This window comes from Chrysemys picta, chromosome 2 (genome assembly GCF_011386835.1).
Source record: "Chrysemys picta bellii isolate R12L10 chromosome 2, ASM1138683v2, whole genome shotgun sequence".
In the NCBI taxonomy this organism is placed as follows: Eukaryota; Metazoa; Chordata; order Testudines; family Emydidae; genus Chrysemys; species Chrysemys picta.
In genome coordinates, this window is record NC_088792.1 from 58846295 (window position 1) to 58859447 (window position 13153).

Sequence of the window (13153 nt, forward strand, 5' to 3'; positions counted from 1 at the left end):
TAGCCTATAAAACTGGAGCCCAGCTTGGCTGCGTCGACATGTCTGGAGCGCACAATAAAATTGAGTTTCCTGCTTTAGCCATAGCTGGGTCTTAAAATAACCTGAAGAAATTATAGTTCTGATTACATAGAAAGTGAAGGACTTAGAACATTTTCCTAATAAAGCCATGGGATGACACAAGGCTTAGTCATCTGCAGCCTTTCTTTAACAGGCATTTTCAGAGAGGAAAATAGAGCTTTGAAATTGGATAATTTGATTTGCAATCAGGCCTAATTATTTTAAGAACACAGCAAACCTTTCTTTTTGGCAAAAATAATGATGTGGAATCCAATTAGGAGAGAACAAGCCGTTTGAACAATAATGGATACCATGCAGTTATAGGAAAACTGATGTCTTAGGAGGAAAAAGCAATGTTTAGAATAGTGTCGTTCTCTCTAATTTTCCTCATTGGGAGACAATCCATTTCTTTCTGAAATAATTTATTATTTCCTTAGAGTGTATCACTAGTAATGATGACTGAAATGTTTTTGATCAGAAATGTGCATAAAGCCAACTTCTGATGAATGCCAGCAATACTAACAAAGGAAAACCAGTGGCCTTCCATGTCAAAACATAGTTTTAAGAGCACTACTAATAAAATAAAAGAGCTTGCATAACATAGTAGCATAATACTACCTGAATTAAAATATTATCCAAAGCTCCTTCAGCTCCTCCCAGCGCCTCTTCTGTCACTTTTTACATGCTGTCCTTTCCGTTAATTTAGGACCTCTATGGATCTCTAAGTGTATAGGTAGACTAGGATAAAAGACATTTGTATTTTAGCACATGCATCTTAGGAGGAAGCTGACTGATTCATTGGTTGGTCTAATACAATTATTCTGTCCAAAATTTGCCACTGATTAAGGCCCCAATCCTGCACAGGGATCCAAACATGTCTGAGAGTCAATGGACTCACTGTAAGCCTAAGGGTCCACCGCCTGGATCTCACTGGAGGATTAGGGCCTACGGCACATGTTATTTACACAGTAAAAATGATTAGCTCATTTGCCTCCCTTAGTGAAGATTATAAAAATATACCTGTCTATTTAGTTTTTTATATACATGCAAAAATAACTTACAAATACCTAGCTAACGTATTTATAATATGATTACAGTTGTACTAACTTTTCTATTGACAAATTGCCTTTAAGTACAGTAACTACATCAATTGTGTTACTTAATGTTAAATAGCGATAGACGGCCATAAACTAAATAGCACAGCTGTGACTTATATTCATCCCTTAATTCACACTGTTGTGAAAAATAAAAGACCTAGCAAATGAAAAGGCTCCAGTGAATGGTAGACTTTACTGTCATTGTTTTGGGCCTTTTGGGTGTTCTAGCATTATGTAAATAAGTGATGATTCTTATCTTACTCACACTACTGCCTACTGGGAGCAACTCAGTTGCAGACAGTGGAGTTATGCGTGTGACACAACAGTCAGGCCCATCATGTTTTGCATTTAATTTATTTCTTTTAATTATTTTTATGCTTGTAGGTGTTTATAAACGGAATAATATTTATTCACATAAATATCTGATGCGATTTTATTAAAAGATGTTCCCATGGTACCCTATGCATGGGTCTGAGATGTCCAAGTGTAGGAAGGTTATAGTTCCCATCAGCCTCTTATACCCATAGTTAACTCTATGGCCTGTGCATACTGCAGAAGGGCAATAATGCCTCCAAAAAAACCCCCAAGTTTGTGTCCAAGAAGTTATGGACTGCTCAAGTCCAGGGGAGGGTGAAAGGAGAGCTCACATAAAAAAATCCATAAATCCCATGCACTTCACCTCTCTGTTAGCTCAGTCCCCCTCCTCCGCCCCCCCAACACTCACCCCCACAAATCCCTTGATGGTGCAGCACAGTCCATAAGAGACGTTAGTCTTAGGGCTGGAGTTATACCTTTGTGTAGTGCCAAGAAGGAGAGAAGTATGCATACTAGGGAGATGGGCAGAGACCTCAGCTCTTCCTCACTTGCCTTCTGCTGTGGTGGGTCCGTTTCCTCCTTGTCTCTTGGAAACTTCTAAGACCCATACTTACAGAGGCAAATTTGGGTTTGTTAAGGCCCCATTATTATTTACTGCACATCCTTACTGAGGTCTGTTTCAAAAAAATAGGCTCGGCTTCATCAGCTTTGCACAGCCTTCCTGATACAAGATGTAATATTATTCTGTAATCCTTAGGATATTTTTGTGGGAAGCAATCAATGCATATTCTAAATGAAATAACTCAGTCATTTATAATTTGTGCTTTTTCCCCCTCCCCTTTAATTACTGAAAGGCAGCACTGCTCTTAATCGTTTAATGGCTTGGAAAAAATATTTCCAGAGACAAATCCATTACTGAACCATAGGAGCAGAAGAAATTTATTTTTGAAAATATAAAACAGCAATGTTTATAAACAGCCACCACTTTCTTTCCTTCTTCAAGTTTGGTAAAAAAATATGTTAAATTTAGGGCTGATATCTTTGCACTACATTTCACTTATGGGCAAAATGGTACAGTAACATAAGTTATGAAACTCTGAAAATGGGATGGGTATAGAATGAGTCTAAATTACAGCAGTGGAAGGCCAAGCAAAAAGAACACAGCCTAGAGGATAAGCAACATAACTGGGAGTCAGGAGACCTTGGTTTTGTTCTCAGTTCTGCCACTGACTTGTGGTGTGATCTTGGGTAAGTCACTTAACCTCTTTTTGTCTCTTTTTTCTTATCTGATGGGGATGATGTTGCTTCCTCCTATTTGAAATACACCTAACTCCTATTGGAGCTTTTGAATATCCCACTAAGCAACTATCTGCACATTTAGTCAGCTAAATACTTTTAAGAAATCTGACCTAGAATGGTTATATATCTTGTTTGTTGCTTTGACTATTTAGGTGGAAATCTCATTTTGGAGAATCAAAATGGCTCTACCAGTATGTATATACTAATAAAGTTATAGCTCTAGCCAGTGGAGCACAAGACAGTAACTGCCGTAATGCACTAAAGTGCTAGGTGGGTAAAACCACTGCTTGCTATTGCATCACAAAACTTACTATAAAAAATTATTGCCCATAGTGGGGTCAGAGGAAATTGAAGTCGCCTTTGGCTCTGTATTATAGGAACTCTCTCTGAAGTTTCAAACTACAGAGTAACAAGCTAAATTCAGCAGCAGGGAAGCCTTCAATTAACTGTATCAGTTCTATTTGTAGTACAAAGGATATGAATGGCCTACATAGCTTAAAAGAAAGGAGGCTAACTGGAACTTAAAGAGTTATGCTGTATATAGCACCCTGAAAGGAAAGCCATGGGATCACTGTCAGTCAGCAGTTTGAGACAGTAACTAATTCAAAGGCCTGGATTGAACTTAGGTGTAGTGTCTATCCAATAAGACACGCAGGCAGAATGTCTTTAGAAGAGGTTGAGAGAGACAAAATAGGTGAGTTAATATCTTTTATTGGACCAGCTTCTGCTGGTGGAAGGCACAAGTTTTTGAGCTATACAGAAATGTTCTTCAGGTCTGGGGAAAGAAATCAGAGTGTCTGAGCCAAATACAAGTTTAGACAGATTGTTAAGCAGAAGAGGTAACGCATGTTGGAGGCAGTTACTTGAAATGAAGTGGGCAATTGGGGGTTAGATTATTATCCATAAAGGGTTTGAAGTGCACAATGAAGGGTAGCAGGCAGTGTGATGTATTACAAATTGTTGTAATGAGCCATAAAACCAGTGTCCCTGTTAAGTCTGTGGCTTTCGGTGTCTAGCAGAGTTATAAATTGAAGTTCCCAGGTTTGCCTTTTGAAAGTGTTTGCACAGGTTTCCTTTGAAAGATCAGATATGGAGTGTTCATTCTGTGAAAACTGTTTGCCCACAGGTGTTTTTGTCTTTTATCATTTTTCTGTGTGAGTTCATTTAAGAGCATAGTGATTGTCTGGTTTCACCCACATAGTTGTTATTGGGGCATTTGATGCACTTCATGTAGTACACCACATGTTATGATAGGCACATATAGGACCCATGGATCTTGAAAGGTGTGTTGTGGGAGGTGAGGATCATTGTAGCAGTGGAGACATGTCTGCAAGTTTTTCATCTGTTCTGGCAGGGTCTGGTTCCATTTTGAGTTGGTGTGTGCTAGTCTGTGGGAGCTTGGTTCTAATGATGAGCTTGGCAAGGTTGCGGGGGCGTTATTTGAAGGCCAGAAGAGGGGGGTTGGGAAAGATTTTTTTCAGGATGTGGTCTCCATTGAGTATTGGTTGTAACTCTTTTTGATAATCCCCTGTATGGGTTCCTGAGTGGGGAAGCAGATGACAAGTAGAGCTGTGTGGTCAGTCCCCCCCGCCATATTGAAGTAGGTTCTCCCAGTGTATTTAAGTGGCCCATTCCATGATGCAATCTACTTCTCTGGTGGAGTGTCCTTGTTTCTCTTCAGAGCAAGTTTTGTGGTATCTGAGTGCTTGGCTCTAGATAACAGATTTTTTTTTTTTTTTTTAGTGTCTGGGGTGATTACTGAATCTGGAGTTAAGCGTGCTGATCAGTGGATTTCTTGTATAAAGTTGTCTGTAGGGTTCTATTGTTCAAGCAGATTGTGGTGCCCAGGGAATTGAAGCTGGTGCGGGAGTGTTCTAGAGAGAGTTTGATTGAGGGGTGATGGTTGTTGAAGCGCTGGTGGAAATCTATGAAGGAATTTAGGTTGTCTATCCAGAGGATGAAAATATCATCATCAATATGTCCCAGGCATATCATTGGTTTTTCCAGAAATTCTTCCTCAAGGTGGCCCTGAAGAGGTTGGCATGTTGTGGAGCCATCCTAATACCCCTGGCTTTTTTTTTTTTTTTTTTTTGCAAGAGATTGGCTAGAATGTAGAACACACTGCTGAAATCATCAGTAGGAGCAAGCAGTTCAAATGGGGAAACTTGCACTGCAACTGCCTCTCTCCACTCTGTTGATGAACAGAGGACTTCAAGTTTCAGGGCTCACAATCAGGGAAAATAAATATTAAGTACATATTAGAAGAAAATAAGTGAGAAATGGAAGGTGCAACCAGTAGATGTTGGCATCACTTGAATATATACAGTCACAAAGAAACCTGAAACCATACATCAGCATTGTTCTTCAAAGTAAAGTTAAGTGTCCAGAGATACTTAACTTTACAGGACCAAGTCCTGGAACCAGTATGCAACCAAAATGGGTGGGATCTGCAGTGGAGAACCTTGCAGAGTTGGAGTGAAAGAACCCTTCTCCCACATGGAACATAACCCCACTACAGCCTTAGGGGACAGAGGAGAATATCCCACCCACATGCGCACACTCCTCTAACCTTCTGTGCAATAAGCATAAAGCATAAGAAGTCTCTGTGGAGCAGGGCTCTGTAACCTGATCCATAGATTATGAATTAATTATATTGATTACCTAAGGATTTCCATTTATCACTTTGAGCCTTGACCGATCCTTGTCCCAAGATCAGGCTCAGTATTATTAAAATTACTATATAGTTGGGAACCCTGAAGTGCACAATTGCAATACTCACACTATAGGAACTCTTCTGTATTTCCAAATAGTTTATTAATACATTTAGCAAAGTCACAAACACTCTAACTCAGTAAGGTAGATAGAGAGACTACAGAATGTATATTTGCACACCCATATACTCACACCATCCATTGCAGGAGGACCTAAAATGTTAGCCACTATCTTCCTCATCACCATCACCTTTCTCCTCATAACCATGGGCCATCATTCTGGCCCCTTCCAAAGGCTACATCTCTCTCTATTTCCTACATCCACAGGCTGGGAGGCAACTTTTATACTATGCTATGCTGACACCACTATATCTAATGCATATTCAGTAGGGGTTTTTCCCTTTTTCCTTGTTTGTATTTCATCATCCTATTAATGTTGAGGTGTCCTCCTTCTATAGGTTAGTATACTGATACATGTAACTACCATTTCAGCTCATGATCATATCTGTCACCCCTTGCTTAAACTTTGCAGTTAATACCTCCATGTTCCTTGCAGTAGCACTTACTGGAACATTCTGTCTCCTACCATTGAGCAAGCTCTCCTTAGTTCCTAAAATCTAAATGTACCTGTTGACCTATGCCAAGTGTTATGGCCTACTTAACCACACTTATGCTAACGTCTTACAGGATACTATAAGTTTCTTGCGTTACAGCTGAATATAATGAAATCAGACAAATATAATGAAGGCAAGGCTGTGAATATAGTAAAGGCAAACCTATGAGCTACAGCTCCATATCATGCAGTGGGTGTCAACCATCTGCATAAGTCTCCATATCCTGCCTTCTGATTTTGTTGCAGACTGGTACTATTTCCGCTTAGTCAGCATCCTCTGTGGTTGCAAAGTAGGAGGCAGGATTTGGCCTGGTCCAGCAGTGCCCACTGAAATCAGTGGAAAGAATCTCAGGATTGAATCAGGCCCTTTAAGTCTCTGAAGAAGGATTTCTGAACTTGTTTCCTGGAACTTGTGTGTCAGTTACATTTAATGCCTAAATTGTTGAGCTACCATCCTGAGACTGTGGCAGAAGGAATTTTTCACTAGTCAAAGACATTTAGAAATGCATTTGCTGGTGGTAAAGACAAGAATGTCAGAGAAGAATAGAGGTGATCTTACTTGTGTGATTAGGCACCAAAAAGGAACCAGGCTAATGTAGAATTTCAACAAGATTTCATAATCTGAAGTGCTACCTATTTGTCACTCTATCCAATGACTAGTCTTTCTTGGACATCCGTTAGATATTTATAATAGTAAAATTGATTATAACCTTACCTTTATTCTCCAGCTGTATAGTAAAACATTTGTAAGAGGTTTTATTTAAGGAGAAGCATCATTTACCAAGTGGGGATGCCAGAAGGATTTAATTGAATTCTGCACTAATATAAAATAGATAATTTGTTAGAACGGAACACTGAAATGATAAAAACAGTGACATTGGTTTGGTTTCATTGTCCAACGTGTTTGCACAAACATAAAAATTTGCCATGAACTCTAAAATGATTTATATTCATGGGGATTCTAGGAACTTTGTAAGTCAAACTTTCATCTGGACCAAGCTACATTACCTTCATGCACTTTGAAAAGCATTTACTAGATTTTGGGATGCAGTTTTTCATGTTACTTGCATTTTGCTCCCAAGTAGAGCATTTTACTCTTGTCCTGACACTGGTTAATCTTTGCTCCCACTCTGTCTTCCAACCCACCGTTTATCACATTTGTTCCCCTATGCAGAGATTTAACTGGTTGTAGCGCAACACAGGCTTGGCAACACACTAACCTTCATCCTTCCACTACATCCCCTCTACCTTGAACTCTTATGACATCTAAGCTATATTCTCCTCTCAGTTATTCTGAGCTTCCAAAGTTATTGCACTCGTTTCCTGTTTATAAACCTTCTGCTTAGCCAAAGACTCATTCACAACACTTCACTTGCCAGATTCAGGAATACTATTAACTCAAAATGATCATTGAGCTAAATAAATTATGACAAACAACCCTCCTATGTTGATGAAACTCTATTGGCATGGGTATAGAATAGACAGCTTATGAGACTTTTCCAGCTCAAAGTTCTTTAACACCTGACCTCTCTCTTATACTACAGGATGATCAGAAATCTCCTTCTTTTTTTAAATAGCATATAGGAAGTCCTTTGCAATTCTGGTTCAGTGTAGCTCATATAAGTACATTGGTAATTTTCTAGTTTATTATTCTCTGCAATCATACTTCGCCAGTTAAAGGTTAGTGTCATACACAGTTTGTTTAATGAATCTCCTTCCTTGATTAATCTTGAAATTAGTCCTGCACTTGGCACCTGACCCAGACCCAGCACCATTGACATTAATAAAACTTTTGCTATTGATTTAAATAAGAGGAAGAGCAGACCTTGGATGACAAAATCATTTTGGAAGTATTTTGAGCCTGAAATTTGGCTGTATTGAAGTCAATGGGAGTTTTGCCATTGATTTCAGTGGGGCCAGGATTTCACCCATGCCCCCCATGTGTTGCCTCAGGCTGATTTGTTTTCTTGGTGTTTTTTCTTTTAATTTCAGCCAAAACAGTTCAGCCATTTCCGATAAGAAGGCTAGGGAAAATACATTGTTTTGCCAATGTTAAATTCTGGCAGCTTTTTCTATAAGATGATCTATTCCCCATCACCCCATGCTTTAGAGCCGGGACCCTGAAGATTCCAACTGCGCTGGGCATACTCCAGCCCAAGGCTGCACAGGATTTTCCCTGCCATTGCAGTTCCTGGATAGCCTAGGCTATGCTGAGTCTGGGCAGTGGAACTGAGAGCAGGCAGCCTCTCTCTCCTGCACTCTCAAAGCCCCCCACCTGATCCCTAGGCAGTGAGGAGGAGGAAGTTACCTGACTCAAATGCAGACGGGAGAAGAGTTGGAATTTTGTGGGGTTGTAGATTGGGACAAGGAATTAGGGAAGGAGTGGGACTGGGGACTGGTGGGTTGGAGAAGGAACTGCGAGTGGAGGGGGGAGAATGGGACTGGGAGGCTGGGCAGGAGATTCAGACTGGCTGGGCAAGGAGATTGGGATTGGGAGCCAAGGAGGGAATGATGGGGGTGAGGCTGGGAGCTAGTTGGGGGAAGAGAGGGCAGGAGGCAGGAGTCCCATGGAAAAAAATAGTATTTGATCATGTAACTAAAGACTGTATCATAATACATATGCACAGGCAACCTCAGTTCAGACATTTCCTAACTTTTTTTAGTGTTTAACTTTGCAACCTTTATAATGTTGTTTAACATAACTTTTATGTGTGCGTGTGGCTATGTAATGGTTCCCCAAAATTTGATATTTTGAAATTTTGTTGTTCAGGTTCTGCAGTCCAGTTGGCTTCTCATGGAATTCTTGTGGCTTCTCAAAGGCTACAGAATCAGATTCTGTGTAGCTTTAGTCTAAATGAATTGAAGTTGCAAAAATAAATAAAAAGCAACCATAATATGTCGCATTAAGTAAATGGCTTTAAATAGTTTTAGATATCTAAGAAACCTGATTTTATGAAAAATGGCATAGAAAGTGTAGCAGGTGCCACTGATTTGATTTAGAAATTTCTTTTTCGTGAAGTAAATTGACTGTGAAATGATTTTCCATTGGCATCTGATCACTTGCTAATGTGTATGGACTTATGCCTTCCACTATGTGCCAGGAGAGGACAGCCTTGGCAGCGTGGCATGCTGGCCAAGGTTCTAAAACAGTAGAAGAGCCCCCTCAGTTCTTGAAATAAGTCTTTATACAGTCAAGTCTTCATGATTCTCTCTACGTATGTTTTTGTGTGTGTATGTTCATATAGATATATAGCAAAAAACCTTGAGCTGATTTTAATTTTCTAACAGCAGATTTATTTTTGTATTAAAGCAAATATGCTTTGTCTAGAAATAACAGTTCAGAGTTCTTTGTGAGGATGCATTTGAATAGCATTGATGCAAAGCAATGTGAATCCTTGAGGCTCTGTACATTTGTTATCATTTTCTTATTAGAAAGCAGAGAGGGAAATTGAACCTCACTCTCTTGAGGCTAGTCCTAGTGCCTGAAGTAGAAGACTGTCTTTCCTTTCTCTTTTTCTAAAGGGGAAAAAAATTCTCCTATGAATGTTGTTGGAAGACAAATAGAAAGGATGGCAAATTCCATTCAAGCAAGTTGGTTTTTTTTTCAAATTACCATTCGTAGTTACGTGCTACAGAATGTGACAGCCACAGAGGGACTTGCCCTGCAAAGTGACAAGAGCCAGTTAAGCCACCAGGAGTTGATCATGTTCAGCACCTTGTACGACTGGATCCAAAAATGACCACAAAAATGTCAGGCTGAGGAATAAGTCAGGGAAAAGAAAATTGGAGAATAAAAAAAGTAGTTACAATCAAGATGCCTCCGTTTATTTAGCTCCAGAATCCAGTCTCTTGCTTCGGAGTCTCTTACTGACATGTTTCTTTCTGAATGTGCCTGTCACTCAGAGGGTTTCTACACTGTCTTGTTCTCACAGAGTTCCCCTCCCCCTGATGGTTTCTTATCCATCCCTTGGGTCTCCTTTCCCACCTGAAAATCTCTTCTTGGCCTTCAAACGTAGATGCTGAAGAATTAAAGTTGGATAGAGGGGTGTCTTGCTCTCAAGTGAAGCACTCTGCAGACTCTTTTCTGCTCCTTATGCTTGTTGCTCCTTCGCTCCTGTGCTGTGGAGGACAGAAAGGGAGAGTTGAGGAATCAGCTTCTGACTGTGAATGGAACCCAACCGGTTGGTTCATAGGAGTAAGGTTTTAATACATGTTTTCTTTGCTAACCGACCCAGGTAGGAGAAATGGGAGGAATCCCCTGGTGGTGACATTTTAATAAGTAGCTCCAGCTTGCTCCCTGCAGCACATCACAGCTGTTCCATGTTATTGAGCCATCCTGTCTTCTATCTGCCTTCAAGAAGCATGGAAAGACTAGAGTGATAGCATGGGGTCATTTTCATATCTGCTCATTTACTGCAAAGAAATGAGCGAGCGACATAAGACTAAAAGCTGTGCCCCATGCATCTGTGGGATGGGGCGGAAGCAAGGTGCATGAGTTGTTCATATCTTGGGTACATACTGGGAAAGGGATTGGGACTTCTGAAAAAAGGTGTGGTCATGGCCAAAGCATTTCTGATGTATAATCCCCTCCAGAAATGGTGTAAATAATGAGTAAAGGTCGTGAAAGTGAAAGCTTTCAAAAGCAGCCATACAATACTCCTTTTCACCTGACACATGAGAGTATAGCTATAAGCAGTGCTGCTGTGGAGTTATTACTTTTGGGGGGCACTGAGCACTTCCATATCCTGTTCAGTGTTTAGTTTGGATTTAGTAAGTGTTGAGCCATTGAGACTTATTCTCCTAATAATGGGAAATCTATCTCTTCTGTGTGATTTGTGTCTGTATTCCTTAGCTGTTACCTGTTATGATCAGTACTAAGCAATCTTATCTGGTTGTAGGCACACATCACAAATCTATCTTTCACATTCCACATTCAAAATGTTCGTATTTCCTGACTCTTTCCTCCCTTGAGACATGGTAATATGTTGCATGAGACAACAGAGCAACATCAAGGATTTGTGCTGTGCTCTGAAGTGACATGAATTCACTAAGTGGTGCTGACAGCTGATTTATATTGGTAGAGACTTCCTATGTGTTGAATACGGACACAACATGCACTTGTACCAGAGATCTGTGATTCCCACCTGCACAATGCTGCTTGTTCCTAATTCATGTAAACTATTTTAAAAATCTTTGTCTTTATTGTTGTTCACATGCAGTATTTATAGGGGAAAAAATACACGGTTCACCAATAGTAGAGGATGATTCTTTGGATGACTTTCTTAAATCTTTCCATTGTATGATACATTCTTAAAGAGTACTACAGATATTTGTTCATATATGTTTATTAGGTACCCTGAGAGGGAAATGTATCCTGTCTTGGATGATCATTTCCCTCTGAAGGACAGTTTTATCCAACATATCATTTGTGCTTATATTATATGCATACTACTCTGAGTAGATATTGTCTGCTGTTTTTTATTACTTCTGTATGTTTGTGGTAGACCTGATTGCTGTGTTACCTGTGTTCTACCTTCATAACTGCTAGCACAAATGTGATGGACAAATATGGCAGTGTTTTCAGATTAAAGTGTTTATAAATAAATACCACATGAAATTACACTTTCAGGCTGTGTTTTTCGTTTTAAAAAGATCTGTAATAAATATGTTACTGAGTTACATATAAATTGTGCTGAAAATACCATGACCCAGCTGTTTGCTAGCAGCATAACAAACAGTGAATGATCAAGTTTAATCCAGTGAAACATTACTTAGTATGATGTCAATACCAAATCATATGGCAATCTTTACAAGAGAGATATCATTGTATGATATCAGTCTTGCATGAAAAATACTATTGCATTGTAGCTATTGGAACTTCAAAGAATCATACAGTGTCCACAAAAACTGTCAAAGTGACAAAGTAATAGATGCCATGAGTTGTTTAAAAATGCAGTGCAAAACCAAGAGATACAGTTGAGAGTGTGCTCTCCATACATGCCAATTTATTATGCACTTACCAAGTAATATATTAAGTTGTAGTAAAGGTAACATTTCTTATGGGCTTAATTGGGTTTTGGTTTGTGTATGTGCAAACTTCTGTGGGTCTATTTTTTCAACTCTAGGTGCACAAGTGAGAGATTCCAAAACTTGAGTGCTGCCTGCAAATCCCCTAGAGGAGTGGTAGAAGTAGGAAGGGGGGCCAGGTGCAGGCAGTAAAGTACTGGCTATATGACTTCAAATAGAGCCCTGTTGCCAAGAGCCTGAGGGGAGGGGAGGATCAGGGAGTAGCATGGAAAGCCCAACGTTCCTTTCAAATGTCCAAGCTGTGCAGGAATACTGTGAGATTCATGGGATTTTCTTGCAGATCGTGGCACATCAGTTGGGTTGTAGGCCCAGACTCGTGCTCACTTGAAAAGGGGAAACTCATGACTACTTTTTAACATCTTTTTCTCCCTTGTGGGATTTTCTCTGAGCGGATCTGGCCTAGAAAAAGTTCACTTTTCCAAGTAGCATTCCTGGATGTGTAGTCAGAGGTCATAAAGCAAAATAGTGTGCAGTGGCTATTGGACTGATAAAAGCCAAGTTTGACTGGCTAAATACTTTTACATAGGTTAATGGTTGTTGTAAGCAAGCCAGAGGCTAGGAACTAAAATCCTCACTAATCACAAGTGAAGGCTAGTGTGAATAAATTCAGTTCCAGTCTTTGTATATACTTATGGACTGGGGGAGATTTAAAGCCCATAGGTCCCACTCAGATCTCTTCCTGCCAAGTCATTAGGATTTTTTGTATATGGTATTGTCTCTCCTTCCTTGTTTGCCATAGTCTCATGTACATTGAGGCAAGGGAAGCTGCTGCTTGAAGCAGCAGCAGCAGACTGTCTTGTTCTCTCTTTTAGGCAGCTTCGTCTGCCCTCCCTAGATGGAGAAACAGCCCTTGTTACATTAGCTCTTCCATTTAAAAAAAAAAAAGGTCCAATATCTGCCCTGGTGGAGATCACATGCCATGTCATGCTGAAGATTGGAACATCAATCACAGGCCATTTCTCTCAGACCTTCCC

At 39.9% G+C, this 13153-nt stretch overlaps 1 protein-coding gene and 1 long non-coding RNA gene across 19 annotated transcripts in view; one reads left to right on the forward strand and one right to left on the reverse strand.

Moving 5' to 3' along the window:
* Positions 1–13153, forward strand: part of HDAC9 (histone deacetylase 9) — a 650822-nt gene that overhangs the window by 332289 nt on the left and 305380 nt on the right. The gene's annotated exons all lie outside the window — the stretch shown is intronic.
* LOC122174306 (uncharacterized) overlaps positions 3229–13153 on the reverse strand; it is a 139867-nt gene continuing 129942 nt past the window's right edge. The window contains exon 4 of the long non-coding RNA XR_006175932.2: positions 3229–10211. This is a non-coding gene — a long non-coding RNA (uncharacterized LOC122174306). The remainder of the gene's footprint in view (positions 10212–13153) is intronic.